Source organism: Streptopelia decaocto, assembly GCF_964273445.1.
Source record: "Streptopelia decaocto genome assembly, chromosome: 5".
Lineage (NCBI taxonomy): Eukaryota > Metazoa > Chordata > Aves > Columbiformes > Columbidae > Streptopelia > Streptopelia decaocto.
Window position 1 is genome coordinate 7902718 of NC_138659.1, and position 24856 is coordinate 7927573.

At 50.9% G+C, this 24856-nt stretch overlaps 1 long non-coding RNA gene across 1 annotated transcript; it reads right to left on the reverse strand.

The window, feature by feature from the left end:
* Window positions 1-18767: 18767 nt before the first annotated feature.
* Window positions 18768-19869, reverse strand: LOC309439620. The gene is made up of 3 exons (XR_014184049.1): window positions 19803-19869; window positions 19244-19365; window positions 18768-19144 (listed from the first exon to the last, which is right to left on the reverse strand). It is a non-coding gene; the product is annotated as an uncharacterized lncRNA (long non-coding RNA).
* Window positions 19870-24856: the final 4987 nt, after the last annotated feature.

A 24856-nucleotide genomic window follows, 5' to 3' on the forward strand; every position in this document is an offset into this window, starting at 1 on the left:
GGATATCTCTGTTGCTATTTGAAAAACCCTTGGGTTCTGGCATTTGGGGATGCAGCAATAACTAGCAATTAATTATCAAGAAATAAATGAAAAAAAAAAAAAAAAAGAAGAAATGCTTCTTGCCCTTTTGTTCTTCATAAGAGATGAGTGAGAACAGGATGTTCCCAACAGTAACTTTTAATTATTTCACTACTGCACATCTCTCTTACACTGCAAGTTAGAAATGTCAGTTTAATATTCTTTTAATTGCCTCAGCTATCAGGTAGCTGAGAAAAGCCATTTCCCCCAAATGTCTAGTCCTTGTTCTTGCTCTCAGAAAGCAGCTTATTGCTGTAGAAACGCAGTGCACTTCTGCTTTGAAAAGGGGCTCTCCCAGGAGGAGAGCGAGGGGTGAAAATATTTTGCCTGTAATTACTGTATCCTGTGTACTCGGTGTCGAAGGAAAGGGTTGTGTTTTGCATGTTCATCTCAGCCACTCGTATACACAGCGAGGACGAAGCTGTTTCCCTGAAGAAGTGTTTGTCACCATCTGATTGTTCCTTGGCCACCGTGCAAGCCGTTTCTCCCTCCCCACAAGTCCAGTGTGTGCGTTTCTGTCTCTCCCTGGTGCAGGAGCTTTCCCACAGGGGTATTTTCTCCCTGCTGCTCTTACTGTCTGTCTTGCACACACTGCTCAGCTTTTCCTTCCTTACAGTGGGGATTTCTGTCTCCTCTCTGGCATCAGAATCAAACTTTTCCCCCGACTCACTTTGTAGGCAATTCAAGTACTGAGGACTCTTTATTTGGGATTAGCAGAAATTAAATCTCTAAAAGCCCTGGTAATATTTCAACAAAAACACTATGAAGTAGCCTCCACTCCTGTACTGCTGATGGGAGCTTTGCACCTGCAGATACAATACGATCCTGCTTTCAGGAACTCGGGGAGCTCATGACAGGGGGCAGTTTCCCCCAGGCTGCATTTGGAGCATCTCAAAGATGGTCCAGAGCACAGTCGTACTTGCCAAGCTGGATGCATAACAAAGCCATCACCATCCCACTGCCTGCTCCCTGGGTGCTCGTTTCCTCTGGTTTTCCTCTCTTGGACAACATGCACGCAGTACATGGGAGTGTGTGTCTCGGAGACAGATTTAGATCTAATAACTCAAAGGAACTGATGTTGGGGTGGCCACAGGAAACCAGAGACATGCAAACCCATTTCTCTGGACTTGGAGCCAAGTGGGCCACGAGGTCACTGCTGAGTGACAGCGTTGTGAGCAGGCTCCTTCAGCAGAGCCCTGTTGCTTTCCTGAGGACTGAAACCATTATTTATTGCAGGGGTGTGATATAAATGAACTGACTTCCCAAACCATATTCTTCATTTTTTACGCTGAGGGTGGTGAAACACTGGCCCAGGTTGCCCAGAGGGGAGGTGGATGCCCCATCCCTGGAGACATCCCAGGCCAGGCTGGACGGGGCTCTGAGCAACCTGAGCTGGGTGAAGATGTCGTTGGACCAGATGCGCTTTGAAGGTCCCTTCTAACCCAAACCATTCTGTGATTCTATAAAGTCATGGGGAGAGATCTGCAGAGGTTTGGGGCAGGTTCAGCTCATTAGGGCAAGAGGAGCAGCGTCACTGGGGCCAGCTGAAGCCCGTTCACAAGCTACAAAGAGAGCAGGGACCAGGGCTGGAGCTCCATGTCTAACACAGTTTGCTAATTAGTGTCAGGCTGGCATGGTGCTGTGGTGATCCTGGCATTGCTGGTCCCCCTACAGCCATGCTGAGTGTTTTGGGGTATCTGGGGGATCCCTCCCCAAGCACAGCTCCGTCCCTGCCCAGGGCAGGCAGGCTGCTACGGCTAGCCTGAAAGAAAAAGAAATACGGCAGAAGAAAAAGGTAATTTTGATCAATATTGCTCTCTCCTTCAGGATCTTGAAATAGGGGATAAACATTGTCAGGGAAAAATACAACGAACTGTCCTCCCTGCTCGGGTCTGTGAGTAACGTGTTCTCCCAGGCTGGTTTCTCGCTGCAGCAGAGCTCGGTGCTGAAGGTGCAGCCAAGAAAAAGCCTTATGAGATGCCATATACTAAGAAAGCACCAAGTTGTACAACCCGGGTGAGAAAATGGTGATGTGAGAAGAATGTCACAATATCTACAGTATGCAGGTAAGTGCATTTTGCAGGGGGATGGGGGGAAGTCCTCCCTTTTTCCTTGCAGTCCCTGGGCTGATCTGAGATACGCCTGATATTTTCCCTGCTTACCAGTGTTAGGTTATGGGATAAATACCATATTGCTTGCAATAGTGGGAGGGAACCCAAATAACACCTTGTTCTGACAGCTGCCAGGCCCATCGCAGGAGCCATCGGAGGCACAAAGGCAGATGGGAACCCAAATTACAGGCTCAGAGGAGGTGACACCCTGGCTGGGCTCCCCTGGGGCTGTCTGAGGAGACCCCTGTCCCATGGGCTATCAGGATGAGGCAGGTGGAGCAGGTGTCCTGAACACTTCTGACACTGATGTCCTTGCTTTTTGGGGATGTCTGAGGCCAGCTCTTTGGGAGTCTGTGTCACATCCAGGTGCCAGCAACTGGGAACACTGGGATCCAGGAGCAGCTCCTGGGCAGACCATGTGTCTGAGGCCACGTGGGTGGAAAATGTAGGAAATAATACCACAGCATTTAGCAATGGCACAGCAAATCTCAGTGCCAGACCTGACAGGAGGGGAAGGTGATTTTGCTCTTTAAACAAGCCTGACTTGCGCATTCACACTCTTCCTCATGGCCACACCAACACCAGGACACATGGATACATGGTGTGTCCGGGTGGGCTGTCTGTGACACCGCGGGGACAAGGGACACTGGCTCTCAGCTCCCCTAAGGTCTCCAGGGCTGCAGTTATGTTGGTGGTCCTGTGCTGGTTTTGCCAGTGCATTTCTGCACCCTTTAGGACCCAACAGCGATGTGAGCTCAGACACCTTGGTTAATCTCGGCATCCTGCAGCATAAATGTTGAGGGTCTCTTGTGATAACTCACTGCAGCCCTAAAGGCGGAGGTGGCAGATGCACTCGTCAGATTTGTGCTCATTCTTGATAACAGGAGACAGTTGCATCCCAATGCAGAAAAGCATTTTCTCCTTTTTTTGGTGGTGGAAAAACACCTTAAAATTGGTTTTTATTTTTTATTTATGACTATTACAGTACTGACTCTCCTGCTCTATTAGAGATCCTTCATTGTTTCCAAATTCTGCTACGGCATCTGGCCTCAAAACAAGCGCCCTTGGTCTAGGGGCTGGGACCGACATCTTGGATAACTCTTCTTTTTGAGTGTATTGCTTAGCACTTGATTGTCTCAGATCCTACCACTGAATTTCAAAGCAGAGCCACCAGCCTTCTGGGCCTGCTGGTCTTGGCTGGTCCTCAAGCACTCCGTATTTTGGCAGGTCTCACCTCAGTGGATCCAACTGCTGTTCCAATATAAAGCAGGAATTGATAATGATGATCATGTTAATTCATGTTAGAGCTCTTTTCAGCCCTCACTGCTACTCCAGATAAAGGTTATGTATCTTAAAGGTTATATATGATAAAGGATATATATTATAAATGTTCTATACCTTAAAAGTTATATATTATGAAGGATATCCCTCACATCTAACCCCTTTCCACTTCCTACAACATCAATTACACAAAGCCTGCTGGACACAGCTTGCATTGTCCAGCAAGAAATTCTGGTACCTGCTCACGCCAGCCCAGCATTCTCTAGTTCATGCAAGAAATAATGTTGTACTCTGTTTCCTAGAGCAGCACTGCTGTGTTTGTAAGTTCATGTTGTAAGGAGTCATCTAGACCCCTGCAGAGGTCCTATCATGTGATGCCTCTTGTTGACTTTCCGACACGCTTTGGCGATAGTCCCCACCATCATATAAGCAATTGGGAAGGGGAATCTGCATTTCTCCTTTGTTTTTTGCCTGCAGTGACCTCCAGCAGTGTGTTACCATGTCATCTTTCATGACCCTGTCCCTCTTAAAGATCAAGGTAACTGTCAGCTTTTGTCTGTGTTGGTGACCTATAAACCCAGTCCTGCTTCTGGAAATCTCCTGTCTCAGGTGGGTAACCTCAATTATAAACTGCCCAGCCTCTTAGAAAATATCAGCTTAGAAGCATTTAACAACTATAGCCTCAAACCCCATTCCTTCTCTAAAGGTTAAACTCCTGAACCAGTTGTCTCCTCCCTTTGATGGCATCTTCTGTCTTAGGCTATACAAACAGTATTGTAGGTGCTTTGAAGTTTAAAATAAGTTAGTGTCTCTTAGCATGGCTGTTAAAAAAATATGTTTGTGTTTCCTGGTGATGAACCCAAGGCAGAGAGAGCTGGAGGTGTGTGTGCACACAGCGGGTGAGTCGCCAGCAGAGCCCAGGGCAGTGCTCAGTGCCAGGCTTTTGCTCTGCGGTGGTTCTGAGCAAGCTGGGATGGAGGAGGACCCGGTCTGGGTGGCAGAGGCAGGCTGGCGTGTCCTGCCGATGAGCAGGCAGCAGATGGCAATGTCACCCTGTGAGAACCGCAGGCAGGGAGAGATGCAGGTAGGCGCTTGCTGTACTGGCAGCTTAGGAACAGGGGACAAATGACCTCCTCAGCAGTGGGCCCAGCTTCATTAGAAGAGAGATTCAGGCAGCACTGGGTGCCTGGCAGAGGTGCACCTTGGCCTGGGGCTCGCTCGGCTCTCTGTTCCCCATGGCCATCCAGGCAGGAGAGGTGAGCGAGGGGGCAGGCAGGGACACCCCCTTCTACCTGTTGCTGTCCCATCTCACCTGGCAGAGGCTGCTGTGAGGTCATCCACAGCAAGCTGGTCACAGCTGGAGTAGCCCCAAGATGTAAAATAACCCAGATTGGCTCTTCCCAGGCTGTGGGGGGTTATGATTTTGACATCTGGGGAAACTGAGGCAGGGAGTGTGCCTGTGAACAGGTATTGTAGACCCTATGGAGCTGGTCAGCTGTTATTTTTAGTAGTGGGGTGAAGCTGCTCCTACAGTTGAGCTAGGTAAAGGCTCGGTGTGCCTGGGACACGAGCTTCAGCAGGGTGTTGTGCCTTGTCTCCCTGCCTCACGCCGGTGGCAGCGGGTATTTTTGGGGTGCAGCCAGCTGGGGGGCCCAGATGGCCGCTCAGAGACTGCTCCTGTGCCCTGCAGAGCCCAGTGGGATGGAAAGCTGGGCTGTTCCTGCATCCATCGCTGCCTGGCTTGGCCACGTCCCGGGGCCATGGGGCTGTTCCAGAGCTGTACCTCGGGGACTTTGTGCAGCTGTGCATTTTCTATCTGATGGGAGGAGAGCCAGGGAGTTTTCATCTCTTTTTCTCTGAGCAGTTCCATCCCATCCTTTATCAGGCAGGGCTGCTGAGCTCAGGGGAATGGGAGCTGTTTGCCTGCTCAGGGCAGGGTGCCAAGGAGTGGCCGTGAGGTTTGCTGACATACCTGGGCAAACAACATGCTGGCGACTGCATCAGCGACACAGAAAAAGGGGCTGACATCGGCCCTGGGTGCAGGTGGGATCTCCTGTGTGTTGCCACTGCAAGTAACATCAGCAACAAAGAGCCTGTGAAGGAGAGGCCAGAAGGTGCTAAGACATAATTTGTAGTTGTCAAAGGGTGTGCTTTGGGTCCTCTTGGCCTCCCTGTTGCCTGGTTCCACCATGTGTCACCTTGATTTGGGATCAGTGTGTTCCCTGGGGAGCAAGGTGCTGAACCGCACTTACCAGGGCCATCCTCCTTTCCCCGAGCAGGCATGCTCCAAATTGGCATAAGGCCCCACCAGTGCTAAAAAACAAATTAATTTCTTCCAGCTGAGCGTTCCTGATTCAGCATTTCTCCTGCCAGCGCTTTACAGCAGGTGTGAGATAACAAGAAGACACTGTGTGCAGAGAGTGACGGTTGTCCCGGCTGGGTATCTTCTGATTAGGTGCAATACAGAAGTCCCTGCTGTGGACTCTCAGCATGCTGGAGCCAGAGGTAAGGTTTGGCAAAAGGGTAAGTGGGTCTTGGAAACTGGGATGGGTCCTTGTGGTGCCCCTGTCACCAACCCTCAGCTGTATCCCCGACTCTGTGCTAAAGGATGCAGGTGCCTTGGAAGGTGCTGGTTTTGGGATGCTCCTTAAAAAAATTAAGGCTTTACACCAGAAGGCATCAGGTCTGTCTGGCCTGAGACTAATTCCTTCATTGAGGACTTTATGTCGTTCTGGTTTCTTTTTGCATTTCCCTAAAGCATGGCATTGTTGTTGTGTGTTAGACAGTGGCCAGGCTCTGCAGCAGCAGCTGCATTTTGAGGGAAGGAGGAGTGTCCTGGGCTGATTTGTCCATGAAACACCACAAATGGTGCTTGCAAGAGAGAAAGACTGAATGCCGGGTCCTGAGATGGGCACTGAGTTTTCAAGCTGCGCTCTGTATTGATACTGTGTGTGGTTTCATGTGCTCCTCCCCTCTGAAATTATGCTTTGGTTTACAGGAGAGATGTGACTTCAGGTTAGCCCTTAGCTGAGACACTGATCTCAACTGGAGGAGCACCAGGGAGACCCAGGCACAGTGTGAAGGTGCAGAGGTCTTCTCCGTTGAAGAGGATGGTAAGTGTGGTATGTGACAAGCAGGGACCAATGACAGAGCAGGGGTCCAGGCATCCAGAGGAGGGGACTGGCAGTGCTAGCAAAGCTCTGGCTAGAAATAGGGAGGAAGGAAACCCTGCCCTGGAATTACATGCAAAACTGAGCCAGATCCTTCTCCACTTGCTTCGTGTCCTGATCACCTAGAAGTCCTGGAAAAATTAATGGAGAAGGGACAGCAATCAGAACTTGGATGTATTGCAGGATAGTGCTGACCTTCCCCTGCTGCAGAGATAAGGAACATGCAGTCTTTGCAGTCAGGTGAAGGAGCCAGCTCTTCAGGCTAGGACGTGACTATCTAGCTGGACGTTGCATGTGCCACGTAAACCTGCTGGGAATCAGATTGCTGTCAGCGTTATAAACCTCTATCATTTTCTGTACACTAGCAGGCCTTATCTCCTAAAGTGAATCTTATTAACTAGGAGCGGACTTTGCTGCCTGTATTGTAGTCTTTAAACCTCATTTGAGGTTCTGCATCCTCAGATTAATTGGAGGGGGTTTGACAGGGCAGACGAAAAGTAAGACAAAGTGGTTTCTTCCAGTGCAAGCTGCCCTGAGCCATGGGTGTCCTGCCAGCCTCATGGCTGGGTGCTGCTTCAGGAGCAGCTCCAGTTTACTGCCACATGATGGCAGGAATCCAGGGTGGTCAGGGGCTCTGCCAAGCTCTGGGCTTCTACTCTGCGCTGGAGCAACCCATGTCCATCACACCTGCAGGGCCTCAGCAGGGTTCTGCCCACTCCAGCCAAACCAGCTGGGAAGCCCTTTCTGCCCAAGTTTGCAGTAGGAGGCTGCCCTCGCTCTGCGGTTCCCCAGGCTGGCTCGGAGGGGCTCAGCAGAGGCACTCGCGCACCTTACACTCCTCACAGCCACTGAGTCCATCGGTAGCAGACTGAGCTACAGCTAACATTGCCTACAGTACAGGAACATCGCAAGGGACCTTTCTGGGCCTTTAATTAATTAACGTCTATTTTTGTGTTCCCAAGAAGGCTTCTGTAGCAGGAGCAGTAATTCACTGAGGTCCTGGTATGGGCGATGTCTCCATTTCACACATGATCTGTACAGTTCCTGGTAAGGCTCTTCTGCTCCCTGGGACAGTTTGAACCACCAGCCTGTCCTCCTTGTGCAGCTGCTTCCCTCCTCTGTTTCGCAGAATCATAGAATCGTTGTGGTTCTAAGAGGAGGTCATGGAGTCCAACTATAACCCAACACTGGCACTATACCATGTCCCTAAGAACCTCATCTGTGTGTCTTTTAAATATCTCCAGGGATGGTGACTCCACCACTTCCCTGGGCAGCCTGTTCCAATGCCCGACAGCCCTTTCTGGGAAGAAATTTTTCCTAAAATCTAATCTAAACCTCCCCTGGTGCAACTTGAGGCAATTTCATCTTGTCCTGTCACTTGTTACTTGGGAGAAGTGACCAACACCCTGCATGCTACAACCTCCTTTCAAGATAAAGCAGGACATTTCTTTGGGAAAGGGAGCCTCTGTTCAAGGGGAAAGGGAATATTATCCCATATACTGGTTCTTCATCCCTGAATGCTCTGCCATCTTGCCCAGCTGTCTGCCTCTCCATTGAGCACATTGTTCAAGTCTGGTGGGTGGGACTGCAGAGGGTAGTGAAGATCTCTTGGTTTCTTTAGGTAGCGATAACCTGCAGGTGTGGAGTTGGCTGATGGGACTACCTGGGTCTCTTCTACCAGCTCAGCTTCTCAAACAGCTGCTCCAAGAGTTGTGATTAATAGCAATTTATCAGCAGAGGGAAGTGTCCTGTTTCTGCCTTGCCAGTGAAGAGCTAACAGGGAGGGTGGAGGCTTGGCTGCCTGTTCAGAGGTTTGCAAAGCCGCCAGGCCCTGCACATGCTGCTCCATTCTGCATCTCCCTTGATCGGATCGGCAGAGGGCACTGCATGTCCACGCTTGAGGGAACGTCCTCTCCACACTTCGAGCTCCATGGATCAGCAGCATTAGCTCTCTGAGCACCAGGCTTCTCTCCCAGCTCCCTGCCAAAGAGCCCCAGGCTGTGGAGTCACCTCCCCGATGGAAAGATCAGGGCTGATGAAGGAAACCAGGAGGCACTCGGTGAAAACGAAGGGTGAATTTAGATCAAACGGCAGGAAATCCGCTCTCCGGCAGCTGCAGAAGTGCCGTGCTGTGGAAAGCTCTGGTGTGGCAGGAGGTCATCCAAGACAAATAGGGGCGGACTGCCCGACCGGCAGGATGGGTGAGATCCAGGGATCTGGGCAGGCGAAGCCGTCAAAATGGTTTGGCTTTGTGCTCCGCTGTGGTGACCGCAGGTGGTTGGGGAGGAACTCCCACCCTGCCCATGGTCTGCAGGATGTACCCCCAGACCATGCAGGGAGCAGAAGGAGCTTTTCCCACCATAACCTGAAGCAATTGGATGGTTGTTTTTTGGTTTGTTTTTTTTTTTTGGTTTTTTTTTTTTTTTGTTTTGTTTTTGTTTGGTTTGGTGGGGTTTTTTTATCAGAACAGGATATTATCAGCCTGAGCAGCATCAGCACTGTCCCAGATGGGTTTGGTGCAGAGTGTGTTCTCCTTGGTGAGGTGGGCTTGGAGGCCAGTGTTTGGAGACAGGCTTTGGGCTCTTTCAAGGAGAATATTTGTATGCAAACATAGCAATAAATGTCCCATAATGCCCGTGGAAGTAGCTGCTCACTGGAGGAGCCAGATGCTCCCTCTTGCATTGCTGTGGCACTGCAGGTTTTGATGCAGTAGTGACTGCTCCTCAGTGGAGGTCTCTTCGGCTGAAGAGGCAGCAGTAAAGATCAAAGGCTCATGGACTTTCTCAGATGGTATATCCTGCTGTCTTTCATGGGGCAAGAAGGGACAGTGATTGAATTGCAGAGTGTTTCCTCTTCAGTTTCTTCCCTGGTTGAAATTTGGGGTTGTTTGAGAGCTCTTGCCCTTGGATAGTGATTTGGCAGCACTTGGGTGACCACCCCATGAACGCCACCTGTCTGTCTGGTTCCTGCAGAGCAGAAGTTACAGTTGAGACAGTGGTTAACCTCAACAGTTGAGCAGGTTTCTACATCTTCAAGTGTCACCTGTGGCTCAAGCAAACCAAAGTCTTCACTCAAATGTAAGCTTCTCTATTTCTAGCCAGCAGAGGTGATTGCTCCCTGGGAACCTGCTGTGGAGCTCGTTTGTTCACTGGAACCTTTATCAAGAGAGTGAAGGTGATTTTTTGCAGGCTTATTGGTGTCCTCGGCAGATTGCTTGCATGGAGGCTTTCCAAGACTCTGCAATCTCAGCTACTGCCCTTTGACAGCAGCAAAGATAAAGATATGTGAAGCTCCCTCCTCCTCTTGCACCGCTTCCTTGGGATTAGCGTGCAGTCCCCTGCTTCATGGCCTGAGGCTCTATCCCCAGAAGAAGCCACTGGGGTTTCACACACCCTGCAGAAGGGGGAGAAGGTATCAGGCTGGAGCTGGCAGATCTGCTCTGACTGCAAGCAAGAGGGATAGATCTCATCTTGTTTAGGCTACTTAAACAAGGAGCTGTTGCTCAGAAGAGATGAGATAGCTGAGTGAAAACCATGTTCCCTGGCGTGATAATGCCTGAAACAGCAGTGTGGTTATGCAGGACTGTAAAGGAGCCAGGAAATGCCACCAGCCTGGCCAGAAACATCCTGGTGAACCTCCTGGAGCCCACAGCCATGGTCTCAACTCGCTCCTTGTGGCAAGCAGCAGACCCAAAAGGTCTGTAAGTGCAACCAGCTGGGGAGCTGGAGGCTGCACAGACCTGACATGAGAAGGGGCTGTGGCAGTGCCAGTTAGCAAAGATGGAAGGGGAGATGAGCTCCAGTGAGCTCTGGACCATGTCCATCCTCTTCATCCTCATCCCCAAAAGCTCCTTCTGGGCTTGCCAGCTTGCCATCAGGGTGCAGTTTCAGAGGTCCTGGAAACAGGTTGGGTTTGGGTTGTTTTGTGTACACTTGTCCCTTTAGGAGACTTGGGGGCCTTTTCCTCTCTGTCGTTAGGGATCTGCTACAGATTTCCAGCACAAATGTAGCTGAGCCCGGCTTTTTCCTCATTTGTTCTTGAGCCAGAGGACAGTGCTGGCACAAACAGCTCTTCTCCCTGCCTGTACTCTTCCATGTTGATTTGAAATAGTCGTTCTTTGGCCTTGGGTTTCAGAGGGATGCATTTCATAAACCAGAAATAAATGGGCTTGAAATACTTGCCATAATTTTGCAAGATCTTGACCCTCTGATAGCAAGATTAGAAGAAAGATAACAAAATTAGCATTCAGGCTGGAACCACTATTGTTAAATAGACAACACTTTAAAGCCAGTACTTCTTGTTTACAATTGAACTCATGAATTTTTAGATATTAATGTATGAGGGATTGAGTAAACAACCATTGTGCCTCTAAGGAATGAGTCCCAGGCTGTCCTGAGCTGGAATACTTTGTACTTTCCTGATTGCCTTCCAAGAATTTCAAATTACTTTGTAACAGAAAAACAAGCCTGCTTCAGGAGAATGTTTGCAAGGTTCTTGGGACAGCCTTAATTCCTCTGTACTGTGATGTGGCTGGTTTTGGGGCAGAGCTCTGCAGCTGGGTATGGTGGGATGATGACTGTGGCGGTGTTCGTAGAGAGGTGGAGGTTACAGGTGAAGAATAAACCACTCAGGTCAGGAGAGTCGGCCCAGCTGGGTTTTAATGCATACAGAAGAGGTGAACGGATGAGTGCGAAGTCACACAGCAGGTCAGGGTGAGAGCCAGCAAGAAAAGGACTCTGCTTGTCTCACCCATGAGCCTTTCATGAGCAGCTGGGATGCTCTCAGGCATGGGCCCATGGGATCAGTCCCCAAGGACCAGGTGACAAAGGGACATGTGGGCAGGGCATGTCCCCCCGTGCCCTGGAGAGTCCATGCCGTGCTCTCCAGCAAAGCTACAGGCTGTGTTATGGTCTTATGGGTTCTCCAGGCTTACCGGGGTATTTCTGAGCATGGTGCCCCTGACACCACAAGCTGTGGTGCTCATACAAATAGTCCCTTATTTCTAGCTGTCCTACACTGAGTGAATACTCTTCAGGAGCAGCCAGCCTGTTGCCTTGTTGTTTCTTCAACCAAAAAATAACACTTGGGACCGGAGACCAGCCAGTTTTAATGCTCCTACCAGCCCTGGACTGCCCCAGTGCCCTTTGGTTAGTCTTTGTGCTGAGACCAAAGGCCAGAAGCAGAGACATCTTTCCACTGGTGCTGGTGGCTGGGGACTTGAGGCATGACATGTAGCAAAGGCAGCTGATGGCCTAGCAACCTTGAGGTGTCCCTTCTGGCCAGCCTGGGCAGTCCTGTTTTGGGCATCATGGCCAGCACTTTGGTAAAATGGGCAGGATGGGTCCCTCGCTACCTGGCTCCCTTAGGTTTGGTTTCCAAGCCAGCAGCCTGGAGCTGTGGGAAGAGTCATGAATTTGGGTTACCAAACCATCTGCTGGCTGAATTTAAAAAAAAAAAAGGCAATTAAAGCAAAATTTTTTCCAGTCCTTCTGTTTGCAAGATGTAGTTTAGAGAGATAGTCAAGCCAGGGTTTGCCTGATCCTGCCACAGCTCTGAGTAGGAGTTAATTTGATCTAATCCCTGTGCTGTGTGTACTGGAAAGTGAGTTCCCTACCGAGGGCTCAGGGAGTGTGCCATGCTATTAGTATTTAATGATGGTACAACCCAGGAAACTGGTGGTTTGATACTTTTTAAATTGCTTCTAATCAGAAATTATTAAATAACATTCAAAAAAAATCTAGGAAATAAAATTTTTTATGGGAGAGGATGATCACGTATTGCCAAAGATAGATGGATGGCAGATCTAGGCAGTGCTGGATGGAGCTGCTAAAGCAATGGTCTGGGAAGCCCTTCCTGGGGTACCTCACAGGGTGGGGGGACTGGTGAGGGGTGTGTATATAGATAATTTAATATTCTTTCCTGGTTGTTTTTATATCCCCAGGGTTTTCATACCTGTTCCGCTGAAAGGTCATGCCCAGGAGAGATGGGGAAATGAGTCCTTTCAACCCATGCAGGGCCTGTGTTTGGGGACACCCTTATGCCTGGGGACTGCTTGACAGCTGAAGGTGACAGGATGAATATGGCCTTACAAAAGGCAGGGGCAGTTTGGTCCTTCAGGCTGTTCTTGGTGGAGAGGACACAGACCCACGTCACCAGTGCCGAACCTCTTGTGACCACCTCTGCGGTGCTCTGGATGCGAGGCAGAGAGAAGCAGCAAGGTCTGATGTTACAGAGCTCAGATTTGGGTCAAAGCATCTCTTTTTCTCAGTGGGAGAAGGTAACATACCCCAGTTCTGAGTCTTGAAGGGGATGGGACAGGATGGGATGGTGGCAGCTCACTGTGTTACGTTGAGTCTGGGGACTGCAGGATGCCATGGGGACAGCCCAGCTTGACTGTCACAACCAGCTGAATGTCGGATGGTTCTGTATTGAGGGGCTGCCCAGTCTCACATCTTGTTTGACAGGGGGGAAATAAAACCCAACAGGCTGGCGAGAAGGCAGGAGAAGGGTCTTCCCCGATGAGCAAAGGGGGTAGCACAGCTGCAGGGTCCCAGGGAGGCTCGGCTGGGCAGCTGCTTATTTTACAAGAAAAAAGCCCCAAGCATAGCACTGGGCCGAGCCAGCGCCTTATGTAAGGGCTGGCAGCGGGGCTGGCGGTGCGGAAACCCAGCGGGCTGCAATCGCCTTTGATTTTTCTCCTGTTTGCTCAGCAGCTTTCATGCGGCTGGGGGGAGCGGGGCGAGGGCGCGAGATTCCTGCACACTGAACTCCTCTGTTTCTCTCGGTGGGATAAACAGGACATAAAACAAAGCCCTAAGCCAGCCCTCGCCTCCGAGGTGGTGTGCTGCCAAACTCCCTGCGGGACAGCCCGTCCCCTCCGGCTGCTCCTGGGGAGCTGCCACCCGAGCTTGGGATACAGGGCGTAGATGGGAGCCCACCCACATGGGGTTTCTGGGTGCTGCAGGCATTTTTGTGGTTGGGTGAGGGTTGCCTCGTGGTGTTGGTGAGGAACGAGCAGGAGAAAGGGGGAAAAGCTCCCTAGTAGGGCTCAGGCAGCAAGTCCCATGGCCTTGGAGAGCCGAGGGTGGGTGCTCCAGAAGTGACTCCAGGCTGGACACCGTGTGTCCCCTGCAAGGGTTTTGCTGTGACCTGGCTACCTTGCAAGGCACAGTCCCAAGTGGTGGGACCGAGCCACGTGTGACACACTGTGGGACACAGCAGAGCAGGAGGGGCTTGAATGCTGGTCCTCTCTGCAACGGGCTCTGCACGTAAGGTTATTCTGCTCCCTTGAAGCTGGGCTGCTTTATTTATAACTTCCCCTAAGGAGGAATTTCCAGGCTCTCGTGCCCCTGCGCTTGATGCCTGTAAGTGACAGAGGGCAATGAGGCTGACCTCAGCCCTTTCCCAACGCAGGATTAGCTAAGCTGGCTCCCCAGAGACACACCAGCCCAAGCCCATGCCAGCTCCCCTGAATTTCCACCATTTTACTGCTGCCAGGCTGCTGCAGGGCAAGGTGAGAAGGCAGGGAGCAAACCCTCGCTGTTGGGGTTTGAAACACTTCCAAGCATTTCAAGTGGAGTTTGCTCTGCAGCGAAGTGTCCTGCAACCACTTTGAAGTCACTTGATTGGGAAAAAGCATTGACCAAGTGCGAGGCTGCAGCAAAACTCCTCAGAAATGCTATCGCTGCTGAAGCAGCGTGAAAGGAGGATGGTTTGTTGCTGCACCTCTGTCCTGGTTGTCTGTCCTTGCCAACTTCTGCTCGCAAAAGGAAGAGCTTTGGTGGGGAAAAGGCCACCTGGGCAGAAAGCTGTTTTCCTGGCCAGGATCTGGGAACTCTGAGTCGTGCACGTAAAATCCCATTGGAAATGCAGAGGTGGGAAGGGCAGGTGCTGCCCACTGCAGCACTGGGCCTGGAAAACCAGGCTGGGCTGACATTCAGGGTCCCTTTCTTGTGCCCAGATGGGAAGAACAACACTGGTGGCTGGAACTGTGTGAGGGCTGGGGTCGGGGAAGGCTGGGGAGGTACGTGGGGCTGCCCCCCCATGCTTGAGGAGTAGCATGCCCAGGTACCTGCTCCAGCAGCCAGTTTGTGGGTGCTGAGCACCCCTGCAAGCACCCAAGCTGTGATCCTCCAGAACCATCGGGATCTTGGCAGGAGGTGTGGATGCAAACCCTGAGGCCGCTTATCCAAACTGCCTGGCCTGGGGTTTTGTGAGAGCTGGCTTTCTTGTAGGATTCCCACTCTGGGCTTGACGGGTTGGAAATCCTGCAGGAGCAGCCCCTTTTTCTGTTTTGTTTTGTTTTTCCTGATGTTTGTGTCTTTCCACTTCTGTCTCTGGCCAAGGCGAGCGGTGCCAAGGCACACGAGCCAGGCACACCCAGTGGGAGGGGAAGCAAAGCACCCTCAGCCCGCAGGACAATGGGACGGAAAGCAGATGCGGTGGCTGGAAGCGAGGAGGACGAGGAGGATGATTTGTTTGATGGCTCTCCTCAGGGTGGTCCGTGGATCAAGGAGGTTATCGTGGCTCCAATTCAGTGCCTCGTCCTCTGGTCTTGCACTGATGCTGGTTCACCATGGGAGAGATGAGGATGGTCCACGCTTGGGGTGCACACAGGGCTTGACACCCTGCTGCTTCCAAACCTGCTGGTTGGGTCTCCCTGGCCCCATTTTGAGCCACAATATGGGCTCAAGCTGCATGAGTTGCAAAGGCTCAAGCTCTTAAAAAGCAGCACGGGATCAAAGCTTTCTTAAACACTCAGGGCATTTGGCCCGGGAGGTTTTGTTCCGACTATTTTTAGCAGTTGGGGCCAACCGAGTTCAGAGTTGGAGGCAAACTTTTTCCAAAGCTGGGGGCCGTTTGGATTAGGGAGGGGGGAAAGGGAGTTCAGCCAGGCCCGTTTCCAGCAAACGTTGACTCCTTCCCTTAGGTATGTGTTGCTCTCCATGACACGCTAACAACAGCTCTGCACAGAAGTGCCTGGCTGGGGCTGTAAAGACTGAAACAAAAAATGTGAGTTGGCTAGAAAGGCGACCATGAAATAGAGAAAGTTTCCAAACAGCAAGGCTGTAACATTTGAAAATGAAAACTTTCCTTACCAGTTTGTTTTCAATTACAAATACACTCACATTGTTTTCCAGGGGAAAGCTGGTGATGATTTAAGGGAGGAAAGATGAAGATTTGGCTTCCTGAAGCATATACCATGCTTAGAAATGGAGAAGAGATATCTGTTTATCTTCAAGGTGAGTTTTTTTGTGCCACCACTAAAGAATACAGCGTTTTTCTGTGCTAACCACTACAGGCAAAACCAGGCTTAAACTCTGAGCAAGCCAACCAACCAGGACACCCTTGAAATTGTGTCACGTTTGAAGCTATAGCCCTTGCAGAAGCCCTTGCTTCTGCCATGAAAACAGAAGCTGGGGTTTTCCTGTCTGCCAAGTGAATTGTGCTAATGAGGATGTTTAATTGTGAGGAGCATGAGCAGCACGCTTTAGATATACACCACAGCTTCTTGCATGCCTAGATCCACTCTCTTGATTTAACTATAGGTTATAAAAATATCCCTCTAATTACCAATAGCTTCCCATCATACTGCCAAATCTCTGCTGCTCTGTAGGAGCAGTGTCTCTGAGCTTCTCCCAAAGGAAAGGCTGCAGTTAAGTTGGCAGGTAATCAGCCTAATGAGGGGATGGCTGGAGGGTTTGGCAACTGAGCGGTGTCCACCCCAGGTGGGCTGTTACAGCAAGCGACAATACACTCTTTGCTGCAAGGTTGGTGTGGATTTTGTCCACGCTGTAGGAGCTGGGTGCTGCTCAACAAAGACAGGCCAAGTCTACCACGTGTGTGCCTTGGGTTGTTTTCAGAGAGAAATGCCAGAGGTGGAAGGTTCCTTTCATCTCTGACATCTTCAGCAAAACCTGTCCTCTGATGCAGAGGATGCCCATCCTTGCTGTGGATGGTTGGATAGCACTGGAGAAGCCAAATTGTTGTCATTCAGGAAAGGCTGCAAGGTCTAGAATGGATTTTTGAAGAATGGAATGATCTGCATGTGGTTGGAGAGTGGGATGAAGGTGGGTCTGGCCTACCTGCATATCAGGTGGCCATGGCTGGTGTTGCATCATGCAGAAAGGAAGGTTTCCCCTGGAGCTCCCCAGGTGTCTTGTTTCAGATTTCTGTGAATGACCCAAAAAAGTAGAAGAACAACACTGAGATGGGTGGCTGAGGAAGAGCTCAAGGGTATCAACAGTATAGAGGAGGTTCTGGTTGGATGATCTGGAAGATGGAAGTGACAACAATGATACAAAGCTCATCAGTATAAAACACAAGGTCTTTGAGCTTGAGGAGCAACAACATATAATAAGATAGGACTTCACATTGCCTGGAGGGGTGATAGAGGAGGACTTTGGACTGTCCACTGATTTCACACAGTACCTCTGAGCCACTGCCTGAACGCAGTCATGCAAACGGCAGATGCATCCATTGGGGGACTTTCATGACAAGGCCTCTTTGTTGACCTTAAAATCCTCATGGCAAGAGCCACCAAAACCTCCCCTGGAACAGTGGGTACAAATCTGATCATCCTTTCCCTGGAAGATGTTGGAGTGGAGCAAGTGCAAAGCAAATCCACTGTCCTGTTTGCTTCAAGGGTGAAATGAATGTGAGGGTCAGACGTGATTGTCCTTCTTCCATCTTGGTTTTTCAACACGGCAGAGACAGGCTCTGAGCCCAGTTTCCACCCCTACCCGGTAGAAGAAAATGTTCTTCTCATTTTTGCCTCCTAATGAAGATGATGACCGCTCACCTCATGTTTTGTATGTGTCCTTACTATCAAAGACCGTTCTTGTGCTTGGTGCTAATGTTCCCAACTCTTGGCTTGGGAAGGGTATACTGGCCAACTGGACAGTCATTTGGTCTGTTGAGAGGTTGTCTGTTCTGCAATTAACAGACAAAATGCCCACCACTGTGGCTGGAAAGGCGTTTTAATTAAAATCCCTTGGTATTGGCCTTGGCCAGACTGTGGAGTGAATGGGAAGAGAACAGAAGGCCCAGGTCAGTGTCTTGGGTCACTCTAGGAGAGTGTCCCCTGAGCTGAGGCTGAACACAAGGAAGGACCTGGTTTATAATTGCATAGGCTTTTTTTTAATTCTTTTTTGTCTGGAGTGACCTGCCCGGTGGACAATTGCAAGCTGATAGGAGCATGAATGCTGCCAACCAAAAGTTGGGCTGGGTCCACAGGTCATTTGAGTCCTAATGAGGAATCATGAATAGAAGCTCACATCACGCAAGTGAAAAACACCTCACCCTCTTGTCTAATGAGCGCGGCTCTCCAAAGGCTTTTGTCTTGGGCTTTGCTTGCCTTTCAGAGGTGCCCAGGGCTACGTCTTCCAGACTGGCCTGCAAGCTGCTGTCACCTGCTCCATCTTCTCGCTGATGGCCACTGGGAACGTGCCTCACTCTGCTGGGTGGCCAGGGCAGACCCTGCATGCTTATGACAGTGGGGTCAGTAAGCAAAGCCCTGGGAAGGTGAGATACGCCCTCAGGGGGTGTGGTGGGCCCCATTTGGTCTCCCCCAGGTGGAAAAATGTCCTCCATCCACTTGTCTGTGAAATGCTGGGCTTTGGGCAAACTTCATGTTCCACAGCCTGCATGATTCCCCACCAGTGCTGTAATTGCAGGTGCTACTCTAATGAATAAGTGTGTGTTCCTCCTGTTGTCAAAGCCTATTAGTTAATGCAAAGATCACATAATAAGCACTAGGAAACTGGAACAAGGATGGGTTTCCCCTCTTGTTCACATGCAGCAAGTCCTGCTTGCTTCCATGGTAGCCAACCCCGTGGGCCTATTTGTATTCCCCCTGCTCAGGATGGGGCAGTAGACCTTCTGGTTTGCATACTAATGAGCAAGCAAAATTAAGATATAAAAAAGCCAAATGGGTGCCAGCCCCATAACTTGCCACGTGAAGACCAACATGAGGGCCCTACCAGCCCACGTTACCCTGTGACACAGCACCAGGGCCCTGAAGCCATGTAGATGCTCTTCCAAACATTCCTCCAGAGTATCTTTTATTTTTTCTAAGATTGTTAAGGTAACTTTTGGGGGGAAAAGCCCCTCTTGGTTCCATGCAGGGATCCTCGACTCCTGCATCCTTCCTTCAGCACAGGCTTTGTCCAGAGGAGTCCCAGCCCCCCGCGCAGGAGGATGGAGCAGGCACCTGGCACGGCGAGCTGGAAAAGGATTTCTGCACTTGGGCTCTGGCCTAGAGAAATCAATTGGCTTTCACACATTTTAAGGAAGGAAGAAAAAAATCCTTTCCTGCTGCCATTTAAGTTTTTGTCTCCTGCTTTCGGGTTTAATTTTGTGCTGTCAGGCAGTGTGGGAGCGCTGAGCAGCTCTGGAGGTTCTCAGTCCGCGCTGGTGATGGAGAAGATGTTGTCCAGGCGAACCCAGGCTCTTTGGGCTGGTGCACGTGGCCAGGGTGAGTGTAGGTGCCCAGGATGTCTCTGCCTGGCAGGAGAAGGGAAAGTTTGGGGGGTCGGACATGGGGAGAGCCACAGTGGTGAAGCACAGGGGTAGCTCAGAGGTAGCATTTGGGGACAAAAGTACCCAGGTGAAACATCCTGATGTGTTCCCCGCTGGCATTAGTTTAGACCAGCCACCTGCACAAAAGCAGATTTTGGGATGAAATCAGCGTTTTGGAGCAGTGGCAGGGGGATATTTTTACTGTTCTGGAAAAAAAAAAAAAAAAGCGATTTTTCTTTTAATGCCCAAGCATCGCAGACAAAGGGGTTGGCTGCGCTTTTCCCTTCCCTTTCAATCCCCTTTCTGCACGGTAACATTTTCTACTTCCAAACCCTGTTCTTCTTTGTTGTTGTTGTTGTTTTCCTTCTTGTTCCCCTCCTATTCCCCCCTCCTTTCCCCCTCCCTCCCCCCCAATATTCCCCTGGGGGAACGGCCCCTTTCCCGGGGTCCCCCGCCCTGGCAGGGTGCCGGGGGTGCAGAAGGGTGATGGCAGCGCTTCCCACTCCCCCCCCCCCGCCCGGTAGCACAATGGGGACATTCAGCCGGGCACCATGTAGCCCAGCACCAACCCTAGAGCCCAGGGGACCCCCCCTTGCCATCCCTGTCCCTCCCTATCACCGTGGTGAGACACAAAATAGCTGACGCCGTGTCCCAGCGCGCTGGCGGAGGCGAACTGGAATCCAGCATCACAAAACAAGCCCTGTGCACGCTCCCTTCCCGACGCAGGCGCGTGTGTGCGGGTCCCCCTCCCTCCATCCCCCAAAAAATCTCCAAGTCCGCCCAGTAACACCAAACTGGGCTCCTTTTCCCACCCCCCCTGGCCAATCCGCAGGCTGCCAACACGCCAGGGCCTCCGCTGCCGGGATGCGAGGGGCAGGAGCTGGTAGGGTTGCAAGGAACAACATGTTTTCCTTCTCCTCTTCTTCCTCCCGAATCGCTTGTTTTTTTAATTCGGGGCCGGGAGGGGGGGAGGCGTGGGTCGGAGCTCGGAGGCAGCCCCCGTCCTTTCCCAGGAACACAGCCTACCCACCCCCCTGAAAAACAAAAAAAAGTAAGATGAGATTTCACTGCTGCTCAAGGAAGCCTTGTTTTTAATCGCAGGCAGATCAGCGTTTTTTTTAGGGGTAAGAGAAAGGAGGGGGGGCAGAGCAAGGAAAGCAGGGTTTCCTACCCAGGTCCAAGCAGAGGTTTTCAGGCGTTCCTGCCTGCTCCATAGGGATTTTTCCACACCCCCCTCCTCTTTGCTTTACTGTTTTTCCTTCTCTCTGATTGCATGGGTGCAGCAGCTGCTGTGTTTGCAGAGCAGGAGGCTGGGCTGGTGTAAATCCAGCAGTCCTGGGGTGCTGGGGGTGATTGGTAGCGGCTGCCAGGTGGGCTCCAGCCTGCTGCCCCCCAAACCTCCCTGGGAAGCAGCTGGGGTAGGTGCAGGGATAAAAACGCTGAAGACACCGTGTTTCGGTGGATTTAACTGAAGGATTTTTATGGTTTGACTTGATGATCTTAAAGGTCTTTTCCAACCTAAATGATTCTGTGACTTCAGCTGCTTTGCAGGGGAGTTGCCAGTCCCTGTGCCTCCTCCATGCGTAAGAGCATTTTGCAGGTCCCTTGGGCTTAGCCAGCCACACAGTTACTGCCTGCAAAATAATAATTAAACACATTTTGGTCTCTTTTGGCATGTTCATGTGGTAGCACCTTATGATGAGCTTGTCGAGGGGCAACACCTTATGATGAGCTTGCCAAGGTGCACTTAAAAGCAGGTATTGGTGATGTCTGTGATCCCTGACAGAAGGGATGTGTGTTTGGACCTGAGAGCAGCAGGTCAGGCAGTATAATGTGTCCCATGCTGCCTGCTCAGATGCAGAGCTGTGCTGAGATGCAGCAATGCCCGATGAGAGTCGGAGGAGTGTCACTGAGTTGATGGCAGTGATGCTCTGCTGATTTGCATCCTGCTGAAGCCTTGGCCCAGGAAGGACCGTATTGGCTTAATGCGATCAAATTCTTGTGGGAACTCAACAAAATGAGGGCCTTGTTGCAAAAGGTGGAAAGAAGGAGGCCAGGTAACCACACGGCTTGCCACTTTTTTGGGAAAGGAAATTACCAAGGCAAACCTTGCCAAGGAAAATTGCTGCCAGCAATACCACCAGCCAGATGGGATTGTCCTGACATCCAAACATTTTGCAGGCACCTCCAGAGATGTGTCATGCTCCCCTGGTTGTTTTGGGTGTCATTACACAGCATCGGCTTGAAGGGAGGGTGGGACAAACATCCTCCTGGCTCCAGGGGCCCTAAATGGCTGGGGAGAAAATGGCAATTACTGCAAATGAAGAGCAGGCAGGCTGGGTCCCACAGGCACTGGGTAAACTGCAGGAATGCAGCTTGGACTGCAGAAATCCTGGGGAACAGCAGGCAAAGTTGTGCCAGTCTTTGGGGGGTGGCTGGGAGGAGCTGGCAAGGACACCATGTCCCTTGTGTGCTCCTGGTGTTCCACCCCAGGGAGAGGCTGGGCCTGGGGCTTCTTGCACAAGCTGTTTGTGTAGGATGGGGAAAGCTGGCGCCTGGGGGCACAGAGCAGCTCGGGGTGTCCTGTGACAGCTCTCCTGTCCCAGCTCAGCCACGTGGGATTTTCCCCCCGCAGGGTTGGGACAGGCTACCTTATGGATGAATGGGTGTTATTTCTTCAAATTACTTTGCAGTCTTTTTCTCCTGACTCCCTCTTCCCTCATCTGTCCTCAGCATCTGCCCTTCTCATTGACTCCACTGAATTCTATCTGGCCTGAAAAGCACATACTTTGCACAGATAACCAGCACCGCCATTGCTTCCTGGCTCTGCACACCTCCAGAAGTGGCTAGAAGTTTACAAGCCTCAAGCTTTAACCCTCACAGCCCTTCTGAATTACACCTGTGGACACAAAAGGTAACAGAGAAGCAGCCAAGGCCCCACCAGCAATGACAGGTTGAGAAGCAGAGCTGGGAGGGTGACTGGTGTCAGATAGGAAGGACAGATAACGGTCTGCTGGTAGACTTGATTGAGGTTCATCCATCAACTCACAGGGCTCTGAGCAACCTGAGCTGGCTGAAGATGTCTCTGCTCATGGCAGGGGTTAGACTGGATGAGCTTGGAAGGTCCCTTCCAACCCAAACTATTCTGTGATTCTATGATTCACCCATGGGCGCAAGGCCAGGGAAGGGGCAGGGGCTGTTTGCCCCTGGGATGTTTATAAGATTTGCTGGGCAAACTGGTCATCCTGAGCACCCGCTCCCTCAGACTTGGGCTTTAGTGAGAAGTAGGATGGAAGTAAAATATATAGGATATCCTGTATGATAGCACAGTGTAGGATACAGACTCAGTCTACAGCTTGCAGTTGAAAATATCAGCCAAGCTAACAGCTCAAGAGCTGGATTTTGTATCGGATGTTGCCAAGAACTCCCGTGGTAGAAAACAGGCACACCACACCAGTCCAGAACATCAAGTGAAACCGTCCCATCAGTTTATATATTTCAGAGGAGATTTCCCCCGCGGAGCAACTCAGTTTTCTCTGCAGCAGAGATAATCTTCCCCTCCTCCCTCACTGCCGAGTACTCTGGCATCACACCAAATTGCAAAGTCAACATGAAATACCCCCTCATTTCCTGGGCCTCCTCTTCCCAGCCATCCTCCAGCAAAGAGGAGTGATATAGCACGTGCTTTTCTAGCCGCAGCCTTCTCCCAGGACCGGGTCTTTGTGGCCCTTCAGAGGTGGTGCCAAGAGCTTTGAAATCTGTTAAAAGCTGAGGCATAAAGCAAGGAAGCAGCCAGGAGCCCTGGATGCCTGCTCTGAAGGGCCTCTGGTTTGCTCTGGCTTTTAAGGGGTATTTCTGAGGCCACCACCGTCCCATGGCGTTGCACAACCTCCCCACTCAGTGCACACAGGGAAAGGAACCACTCACGTTTCTTTCCTTCCAACGCAGGCACAAAGAAAGGTTGGAATAAGCATGTTGGCTCTGCCCCATTGGCCTGCAAACTGCTGTCCACAGCTGTGAGGCTGAGTCAAATTTATAGGCTAAGCAGGATTGCGAGAAACTGATCAGCAGATGGGGGATGATCCCATCAGTGTCTGCCGGACCATTTTCCTCCAGGAACTGGAAGCAAGACAGGATCCAAGGTGTGTGTGGTATCTGCTGCACATTCATTGCACCAACTTCTTATCTCCATCCCAGTTCTCTTGCAAAGCAACTTGGAAGCTGGACAAGCAGACCTCCCCATCTCCATCCCCATGCCTTGCTGTGGCGATCTTCCTGGGACATTGCTCCCTGTTTCTCCTTGGCCAACAGCATGATGGTCCCACCAGGATGACCGTGGCACCAGCTCCCATCTATTTGCTGCAGCATGGAGGATGTGGGTAGATGGACCTTTCACACAGGAGTGTCTGGTTTGGGGGTATAGGGAAAGCAGGGCATTTACTAAATCTTTTGGAAGAAGGATTTATTGACTGCAGGACATGCTTAGTCAGAAATAAATTATTTAGTGGTAGGCTGGTATTTTTTTCAGTTTCAGTATCTCATGCTGCCCATTCCTTCATATGTCATTAAACTGCCTTTCCAGCCACCCCCTGAACTCAAACCCACTGCAGTATGACCTATACATTACTGCTGTAAGCCCCGTGGTTCCCATGCCCTTCTGATTGGCATCTTTTGCCATGAACCTTCGGACATGAGCCAGTCTGAGCAGGGCAGGAGGATCAGAGAGGGAAATAACATCAGCAGGAAGGTGAACTTTGGGAATGACATGTTGGACGGGATTCTGTTGGGGCCTCTGGTGCAGGATATATCCCAGAAGTCAGATACCATGTCTGGGTGTCAGACTGGGAAGAGGCATGAAGGTTGGCGTGTGGATGCACATACAAACATATTTATTGCATTTTCAGGGTTGCCTTACATTCGAAACTCATGATGCACCCACTCTTCCAGGTGCTTGTTTCCAGGGTCACAAAGATGACTCTGGAAAATGGCACACAGAGAGTTTCTGCCCAACCCTCGCACCGTTCTGCTTGGGGGTCAGGTTTTCTTCTGCTCTGCCCACTCCTCCCTGCTGCTCCCATCCCTCCTGCTTGCTTTCCACGTGCTGTGGAACCGGCCAGGCAATGTGCTCTAGTATTTTCTCCCCATCCGTGTTCAGCTAATCTGCTGGATTATAGTCATTATATTTAACTGGATTAAACGACTGTTACTGCAGTTACTGTTACTGTTTTGCTCTGGTCATATTTAGAGGGTGCTCTGGTCATATTTATAGGGCTGCTGAGTCAAGTTACAGCTTTAAGGGCTGGAGCCTTGGACCCTGTAGGTCAAAGTAACTCTGGATAAAGTGGAGCATCGCCCATCGGTACAAGCGCTTCCAGGGGCCCTTGGTGACTCCTTGCTGCAGGGCAGCATTTAGCACTGCAAATAGAAACCCCACCTCCCTGCACCTCAAATTATGTTTGATAGCAGTGTAGCATACCAGAATCTTCTGATCTTGAGGAACCGGGCTAGGGAGAAGATCTTAAACCCTTCTGCTTGAAGAGGGGGCAGTTTACATGGCCATCAGTCCCTGCAAGCCCAGGAACTGGAAAAAAGAAGTCTATAAAGTGCTTTCTTTGTAATATCTTGGTTGTCTTTGGGGCTGGAACCCTGTGGGGTGAGTGACCGGGGGAAGCTGTTCGTCACAGCAGTGTCAATTCA